This window comes from Notolepis coatsorum (genome assembly GCF_963971535.1).
Source record: "Notolepis coatsorum genome assembly, chromosome: 9".
NCBI classification, from domain to species: domain Eukaryota; kingdom Metazoa; phylum Chordata; class Actinopteri; order Aulopiformes; family Paralepididae; genus Notolepis; species Notolepis coatsorum.
The window spans coordinates 75,742,029-75,751,620 of record NC_140173.1 but is presented as its reverse complement, the minus strand read 5'-3'; the positions used below and the strand labels follow the sequence as shown (position 1 = coordinate 75,751,620).

The following is a 9,592-nucleotide window of genomic DNA, read 5'->3' as shown; positions in this document are numbered from 1 at the left end:
AAGCATCACCTCTCTCCACGACTCCACGTAGCTGCCAAAGGAGAGCTTGATACTTTCTTTATTTTCTCCTCCCATTGGAGACATGGGGTGCCCATCATCAAGCAGAGCCAGTCACACGGCTTTCCCCTATCCGCGTGTGTGCCCATCGGAAGTGCGCGAACGCTCCCCTCTGTCGCCATTGGATTTCAAAGGTGCCACTCTATTCCCGCATGCGAGGAGCCGACGGTGGGTCCCGCCTCTTCTATACTCTGAGCTGAGCGACCGTCGTCCTATCGGCTGCTGCCTGCCGGGGAACACTAACAGGAACGCGACCACGGGCAGGGAGAGAAAAGAGAGAGGACTCGACCATGACAAATATTAGGCTTTCGTGACACTCGAAGATAATTTTAGCTTTTTTAAATGAATCAACTAAGTGTCGTCTATGGTTATTATTAAGTATACATAATGAAACGGTCAATTATCCGCGTACATTTCGGGTTTTTTTCAGCCGACGCCGCCGTGGTGGACCGCCAGGGGGATATGCGCCTGACTTCTCTGGATAGCCATTTTTTTTGCAGACAAAGAGAGCTGTTGAGTAGGGCTTTCTAAAAGACAAAAGGGTAAGCTGTGTGGACACTGGGAAACCGGGCGATTATTTTGTCGGAACATATTATACCATGTGTCTGCTTTGTATCCCTGTGTTGTTTCGCATTGCTTATGTTTTATTTTATTTTTTTATTTATTATATCGAATTCACAAGCTAGCTGGCTGACTTGGAGCCACACGGAGCTTGCGAGACCAAGTTAGCTATAACGTTAGCTAGCGCTATATCTGAACTCTTGCTAGCTAACGTTAGTTAGTAAACCCCGGCGTCTGAAAGGAGACTCGTGTTTGACAGCTAGCGACCTAAGCGACGGCTAACGTTAACTACTAATGTCCTATGCCAACGTACCGGTTGTCCCCTTGTTTATATAACTAATCTATGATCTATTATGCTGCTAGTGTACGCAGCTAACGTCAGAGTCAACCCGCTGCTGCATGGACGTCAATGTTAAGAACTCTGCTGTGGATGGCTAAAGTGTTAGCAAGCCTAGCTAACTTGGCTATAACTGTGACCCGAGGATAAGAAGAAGGGCCTCTCCAGAAAGCCAAAGGCCTTCCATAATAATTGCCACAGCCTAGTTAGAAAGCTGGCTCTCTCTCGCACACTACTCACAATGCCAACATCTCCTCGCTTCGTTTGCTCGTCTAACAGAGTATCTATTCACCTTGTGTGAAATGGGGGACCCTGATGTAAACAAGACAAGTATTTCTCTGGTCTGCATCCCCTTAACAATTGTATGTATTGAGCCGTACTGTACTGTACCCATTCTGCAATCTGTTAATAAAGTTTTCAATCAATCATTCAGTGTTTCTAGGCAACACGGATGCTGCCAGTTTGTCCGATTTTGTCTTTCAGCTTGCTGTGAGCTGGTGACAGTTTCTAGAAAGGGATACATTATTAGCCTTCAAAATCTGTCAAGTTTGAATGAAAAACACCAAGCCCCCCTGTTCTATTTCTTTATATATAGCTTTGTTATAAGGATGATGCGCTAGCTTAAACAGGGTTGTGTTTAGATGCGTTATTTATTTGGTTTGGGAATATCCACACACTAGCTAGCATCTTTATCATAAAGTTCAGCCATAGAAAATGGACAACTGCAAAAGTGGGCGGGTCTTATACGATGAATAATGTTGCCTTCAAATGGAACTTGTGAGTTCGTGGTCTCGAAGTGGTTAAATTCGTGAGGACACCGTTGCTAGGCAACGAGGTAATGCGTCTCGAAGCCAAGAGGCTAACTATTTTGCTAACCAAAATGCAAAGTCATAATAATGAGACTTGGTAATATCAAACATTTCCAAATATATATTATTAATTTACTAAGAGACTCAATTTACAATAATTCCATGGCAAAACAAACTCCCATGGGCTCTGCCATTTTTTTATGTCAGCCTCAGCACAGTCACAAATTGGTGCCTTAAATTGGGGTTGTGTTTACCGTGTTCACAAGAGGAGTCCATATGAACGACCCACTCTTGTGGTATTCACAACGTCATAACTAAGTAGAGATCTCTGAAAGCTCTGAAATCACGAGTTGTGATCTAGTAAGTTAGTCTTTCTTACTAAATTTATAATGCTGGAAAATGCTGATATTCCCAACAGCCAAGTCTTTTTCCTACTGTCATTATGTTAGCTAAATCGTTAGCCTCTATGGCTTCAACATGCATTGCCCAGTTGCCTAGCAACAGTGTCCTCACATCATTAACTCATTGACCACCGGGGATTAGCCGGGGCGTGTGTAGCTTATTCCCAGCGGAAGAGTGCGTCACGTGCTTCCGCGTTTTCCCTGATTGGCTGCAACGCCCATGTGACCGCGGCAGCGCGAGAGAGCGGCAGTGCGGAAATAGGCTGTCTATTGCCATTCTCTAAGACAAACTCTAACCTTAACACTTTGATTGCCTAAGGCTAAATTCATGATATACCATCCCTTGCCAGCTCTATTTGTCTATGGAGAAGTTCCCCTTCTTTGCAGGGCTATAACTTTTTAAATTCTATTGCTAAATTGCCATTATTAGGGCCCATTCAATGTCCTATATGTATTGTTCAGGGTGTATGAACGTTAAACTTTTTCATTCACATATTCATACTAAAATATGATCTAAAGTATAAGTATGTTTTCATCTCTTTCTGCAGCTTTCTCCAGAACGTGATTTATAGCCCCAAATGCATTATATTGATGATCAAATACAGTTTGATAGCAATCGGCGTGATATAAAAAAATCCAACTGGACGGACTTCTGGAAGTTACTACACGTCATCTGATGTTGACCGGATGGGCGAGGGGGCGTTTATAATTCCGTGGGCAGCGTTATACCATTCATCTAATGTGGGTCAAATGTTCATCATAGCAGTTAGTGTCGAACACGGTAATATTACACGCTAAAACTCACCCCAGTCTCCGCGGGCCGTTGGGCGATCAGCGTGGGGTAGACAGTTTTCCATTATGGGATGTTGAAATACCCGGTCCATTTCCAGGTTGTATAATAATATATACGTCCAAATCATGTTGTTTTTTTCGAGTTATTTGCAGCGATCGATGTTCACTGTGTGAAGACTGAGGCCCTGTCCACACGAGAGTTTGGATTTAATATGACCGAAGTTTGAAAAAATAAAACTCCGTCCACACGGTGAACACAGGTGGACAACCGTGTATAACTGCGTACTCACGGGCAGAGCTGGAACCCAGCAACCGATACATTTAGTACAATGTAATACAATGCCAAAGCAGTAGGCGGCGATGTTGTTCAGACATGAAGGCCATTTCAACCAATCAGAAAAGACTGAACGCTCACTAAACTTCCTGTTGGGTCGCGATCTGCCATTAATTAACTGAAGAAGAAGAAGTAACGTTACCGATATGAAATGGATGTAAACGTTATTTAACAGATTGCAGAATGGGTACAATACAATACGGCTCAATACAAACAATTGTTAAGGGGATGCAGTCTGGACTGGGTTCCTTATAAGTTATAACAATAACTTGACAACACATGAGTTTAGTTTAGCTGCAGCTACATGTTTACTCTGAGCGTCAATAGACATCAGTCGATCACAACACTCTTCAACACAGACGATACGTTTTGAACAAAAGTTTGTTACAATCATTTTCATATAACGCTACTTGGGACAGCTCTGCTGTAAACACTGGTGTAGTTGGCTCTGCTCTAATCTCTCTACCCCGCGGTCTGCCGTGAACATGGGGAATAATTGCGACAGCTCTGCTGTAAACACTGGGAATAACCTCGGTTGCTATGCCCACACGCAACTGCAAAACCGCACAACTCCACCCTGGCCACCGGTTTCAAAAGACCGCGGTTGCAGTGTAGCAAATCCCCGGTTGTGTGTGGCCGAACAGTGCAACTGCGCACATACAATCACGGTTACATTAAACCCAGCGTTCGTGTGGACGGGGCCTGAGTCTCTCTAACATTAGCGAGTGACCGGACCACATATGGAGTGACTGTGAGTCCTGCCGGGTTAAAGGTAACATCCGTTTTTTCGATCTGCTGATCGGCCACCAGATGGCGGTCTTGAACCGCTAGAGGATTGAGAGGAGATCACACTTGTGTCTCAGGGCCCCGGAAAGGAAATATGATTCCGATCACAGATTTGTGAAATATTGATATCAAAGACGAGTTCGGCAACTTGAGCATGGCGGGGAAGGACGCCTAAACTCGTCCTTTGGCAACTAAAGTGTTAAACAGCGCCTAAACTTAACCCTTTTAACCTTAACCAACTCCGAAACAATGCCTAACCTTAACCATAACCAACTCCGAAAGAATATTGCCATTCTCTAAGACAAACTCTAACCTTAACCAGCGCCTAAACTTAACCCTTCTAACCTTAACCAACTCCGAAACAATGCCTAACCTTAACCAACTCCGAAACAATGCTTAAAGTTAACATGCCTAAACTTAACCGGCGAAAGAATGCACGTTAAAAAAAAATAATAATAATAATAAATTGAAGGGAATCGAACTTGTCACCAAGGCCGCAGGATCCACAGCACGGCGGCATACCAGTTGAGCTAAGCGTCGAATGAAAAACATCAGGGATTACGGCTACATAATGCCGCAAGCTATGAAAAACATCTGGGATTACGGCTACATAATGCCGCAAGCTCTGCCGCTCCGCCGAGCTCCGCTCTGCGGCTGCCTTGCTGCCGCGGGGCGTGTCGCAGCCAATCAGGGAAAACGCGGAAGCACTCTGCAGCACATAAAGAATAGGCAGCCGGGGCCCCGCTCTAGCACTTCCATGCTTTAAAAGATACGAGTGGATCATTTTGTTTGTAGAGCTATAACTATATTCTATATTATAGCTATGGATACAATACTATGGCCCATTTGACTGCCTTTGCTGCTGCTGCCCCCTCCCTCTGGAATGCCCTCCCCAGCCATATCCGTGATGCAAACACCCTGACATCTTTTAAATCAGCCCTCAAAACTCACCTTTTCAATCTTGCTTTTGACCTCTAATTCTGTTGGTTTTATTTAATTTTATTTTATTTTGTCATGTATTATTTTGTTCTGTTTTGTTCTGTTTTTTGTTTTGCCATAGTTTGTCTCTCCTGCCCATGTAAAGCGTCTTTGAGCACCTGGAAAAGCGCTATATAAAATAGATGTATTATTATTATTATTATTATTATTATCACCTATCATATGTTCCGGCTGCGTTATACCGTGGTGAATATAAGTATGGTTTTAGAGCGGTCTAGGGTAATTCCTGAAATGCTGCGTTATAGTCGTATACGTCAATTCCACTAGTATAGATGTTGTCATTTCTTGCCTGTACACACTATTATTCCGAAATCAGGTTTATATCATAGGGATTATGTTCCATCATGAATGCATGAAAGGGGGGGGGGGGGGTCGTTTCTGATGATTTGATTGTCAGTAACGGCATGCGTATTGAACACTAAAACCGCTTGGTCATAACAAAAAATATTGTTTGGTTCCTGTTGGTTGTCAGTTAAGGCCATGAGTAGGTAGGGAATTTATTTTATTTTATTTTTTATTTTATCTTTACCCACGGCGACTATGGATAGGTAAATGGTAAATGGCTGCTTTTTTATATAGCGCTTTTATCCAAAGCGCTTTACAATTTGTTCCTCACATATTACCCATTCACTCACACATTCTCACACCGACGGCGGAGGCGACCATGCAAGGTGCCAACCTGCTCATCGGGAGCAATTAGGGGTTAAGTGTCTTGCTCAAGGACACATCGACACGCTGCCAGAGAGGAGCGGGAATCGAACCGGGAACCTCCGGATTGCCAGACGACTGCTCTACCTCCCGAGCCACTGTCGCCCCATAGGATAGGGAATTTCTTTATTTAATTAAAATGTTCACGACAACATGGATGCATGTACTCTGCCAGCATGTTTAATATCCATAATACTAAAGGTTTGACTAAGATTTTTATGAAACTTTATTGAAAAAATTAATAAAAAGATATTTAAAAATTAAAAGAAATTCTCATAAAATAAATTGGGTCGCACCTAAATCGGCAGGGTCGGTCGGCAACCGGAACCAAACCATTATTTTTGTTAGGCCTTATCAGCCCGATCGGTATAAAAGCATTGCAGGTCCGATCAAGCAAAAATGTACGTCAAATCGTCCTTACCTGTGATCGGGAGTATTCCAAAAATAATATTCCAAATGTTTATCGCCATCTGGTATATCCAATGTCCATTTGGTCCACGGCATAATCCACCACAACATATGGATCGGGGATATTTCGACGCGCTTCAATGGAACCGGGAGAACCGTTCGCCTCGGCCGACAAGGAAAAGGCCAAGATACAAGGTTACAAAGGGTGCTCGATACCGCCGTCTAGTGTGATGTGGCCGGTATTGCACTTTGGCATTCTCAGGATGATTCCCCATGTTAACCCAGAGTCTGTGTGCCTGTAATGAATAGAAATATTCATTATTGTCATTTGAATAGAATATACATCCCCTAGAGCAGGGGTCTCAAACTCAATTTATCTGGGGGCCGCTGTAGGTAGAGTCTGGGTGAGGCTGGGCCGCATCAAATATTATATAAATTTTTTTATTTTATTTTTTTTAAATCAACTCTGCCTCTCTTTGTTAACCCTTTAATCGCCGTTGACGCTTTTCAGCGTCATTCCCCGCCATGCTTATTCTGCCGATGACGCTGTACAGCGTCATTGATATAAATATTTCAAAAATCTGTGCTCGAAATCATATTTCTCCCCCGGAGACATTATATGTACTGGTGAGCCCCTGTCAACTCTCTAACGGTTCAAGAGCGCCATCTGGGAAGTGGACACTAGGGGTGGGAATCACCAGTTTCATCACGATACGATACGATATCGATTCTTTGGACAACGATACGATATTTGCCGATATCACAAAGTCTGCCACGATACGATACGATTCAATTCAGGTGCCTGCGATCGATATGAGGCGATATTATGTGCCCATTTAACACAATCAGTCACATTTAGATCAACTAAAAAAAGGCTACGGAAATATCAATTGATGTATTTATTTTTGAGCTCTTCCAGACATTTAAATGAAAAACAATCTATTGTTTTTAATACAAATAGACCTCCTGTTCACTTTTGTTTTTATATATTGAGCTTTAACACACACACAGACACACACACACACACACACAGTCCCCCACAGCCCCCACCCCTCCTCCTTCCAAGTCCCCTCTCTCCTCTCCTGTTCTCTCTCACGGTTAGCTGCTTAGCTTTTAAGCAGCCAACGCGACGTTCATTTAGATATTTAACGCGACGTTGGCATAAAGGAATGGCGACGATGCAACGCCTGTTATATGCATTTGACCCGTTGCGGGGAAAAAACTGCACAGACTTATATCGGCTCGCAAAATAGACGCTCTGAGTGCTTTACAGGAGACGCAAACACTGCTGTAATGTCTACACGGAGTTTCACAATACTGGGCGCCGGTGGATATGACTCGCGGGGATTTTCAAAATAAGAGTATCGCAATATGAATCGATCTTTTTACGTTGCGTCGATCCTATTTGATTATTGATAATAGATCGATATATCGATCTGGATCGATGTATTGTCCCACCCCTAGTGGACACTGGTGCTCATTTCAATTTGGTCCGATCACTCGTCCCGGGACTCGAGCTCGACACAATGGATATCGATCCGTTGCCAATAACTCGATAAACAACATGATTTGGACGTATATACTATTATACAACCTGGAAATGGATTGGGTATTTCTATATCCCATAATAGAAAAAATTCTGTTCCACGCTCATCTCCCAACGGCGCGAGGAAGCTACGGTGAGTTTCAGCGTTATTTTGTAATGTCTTCTATACTAACTGCTCCAATGATCATATCACCCACACTAGATGAATGATATAACGTTGCCCACAGAATTATAAAGGGCGGTATCCTTTTTTTCACACCGTTATACCTTATATTTGACGGTATGACTTTCATTTTCATCGGTGGGGGGGGGGGGGGGGGGGGGTGGCAACCCGTGTTACCAAGTAAACAAATCATCGTCAGCTCTCAGATTGGTAGTCAGAAGCCCGCACCGTTAGCGTTACTGCGTTAGCATCTAGCCTTGGCAGACTATTTGATTCGTTAAGGGCTCGAAATTGCATTCGTTTTGGTCATATGCTCCCGAAATGCTCCCGTTGTTTGGCTACTTCTATGTGCAGTGAAAACTACTCGAATGCTTTATAACCTAGTCATTGATTTAGTTCAGGGTAATCTAAGATTAGCCGCAGAGCTAACGCTAGCTAATCAAGCTCAGTAGCTCACAGAGAGAGATGAACAGCTGACAGCGGATAGTACAGCAGGGCTGTACAGTGCGATGATATCGTCGCGAATTCCCCCTTTAATTGGCCGTTGCGATTGGTAAATATTATCTGGGGGCGGGCTTGCGAGTAGTGCTTTCAAGCCTTGGATTCGCATTTCACTCCTAAATTATCCAAGGCGTGTGATGACGCGATGATGTCACTCACGCGAGCACTCAGCAGGTATGATCAGCGAGCTGCGGCGTCTGCTCTGAGTCCTCCTCCAGCCCTCTCGCACCCGTGGCTGTTGTAAACACTGGGACCTCGGTGAGCCTGCCAGCCGGCTAGCTACTGATAGCTATCAACAAATGCTCCAGTAAGTCTAGTAGTGCATGATAGCTTGCGTTAGCTTACTGTTCAAAACGAAACGTCCCATTAAACTAAATAGTTCAGATAGCTCCGTCCTGATATCAATGTCTTATAACACTGAGTCGATGCGTATTCGAGCTGAGGGCACGCTGAATATAGTCAATAGGGACCAGCTGCAGCGCCGGAGAATCCTGGCCGTAGTTGGAGGCTACAGTATAGGGCCCAGCTGCAGCTCCGGAGAATCCTGGCCGTAGCTGGAGGCTACTCAGTACACACAGACAGTGGAGCTGGTTGCATATAGCGAGCATTTAGACTTGTTGCGTGGTGGCGATGTCTCGCAGATAATACAACTACAAGTATGATTATATAATATATATATTTTATTAAAAAAAAATTATATAAAATAATTTTTTTTTCTTTTTCTTTTTTAAATCAAAAACAATCGATATAAATAATGGTAAAATTGTTATTTAAAAATGTGCCCCTAAAAAATATTTTTTGCCCCTACATTTCTCATTTAGGGGCAAGTGTGCCCCTAGTGAAAAAGCTTAGCGTACAGCCCTGTACAGGACGATACAAATACAATAAAAAGGCGGGTGGGGGCTGTTGTGTAAACCTTGTACTCTTTAGTTCACATAATAAGAGACGGATTATTTGCTTGCTCCACCAGTGTACCACTCCACAACAACACACACCAACTCTCGTCACAACGCTTTACGGTATTTTCACAGCACTGTCGCAACATTACCGTAAAACGTGAACACCGTTGTGACCCACTCGCTCCACTAGACTGGTCTCGCCCTCTGCTGGCGCGTGTGTGCACTACACTCAAAACTCCGTTTCACTGTAATAGAAGCTGAAGCGCATCTGTGATTTTGACTGTGACGTAG

At 43.7% G+C, this 9,592-nt stretch overlaps 1 protein-coding gene across 1 annotated transcript in view; it reads left to right on the top strand.

The window, feature by feature from the left end:
- The first annotated feature begins 338 nt into the window (after window positions 1–338).
- Window positions 339–9,592, top strand: part of socs5b (suppressor of cytokine signaling 5b) — a 46,134-nt gene continuing 36,880 nt past the window's right edge. The window contains exon 1 of the mRNA XM_084321111.1: window positions 339–599. The gene's annotated coding sequence lies outside the window, so the exon portion shown is untranslated. The remainder of the gene's footprint in view (window positions 600–9,592) is intronic.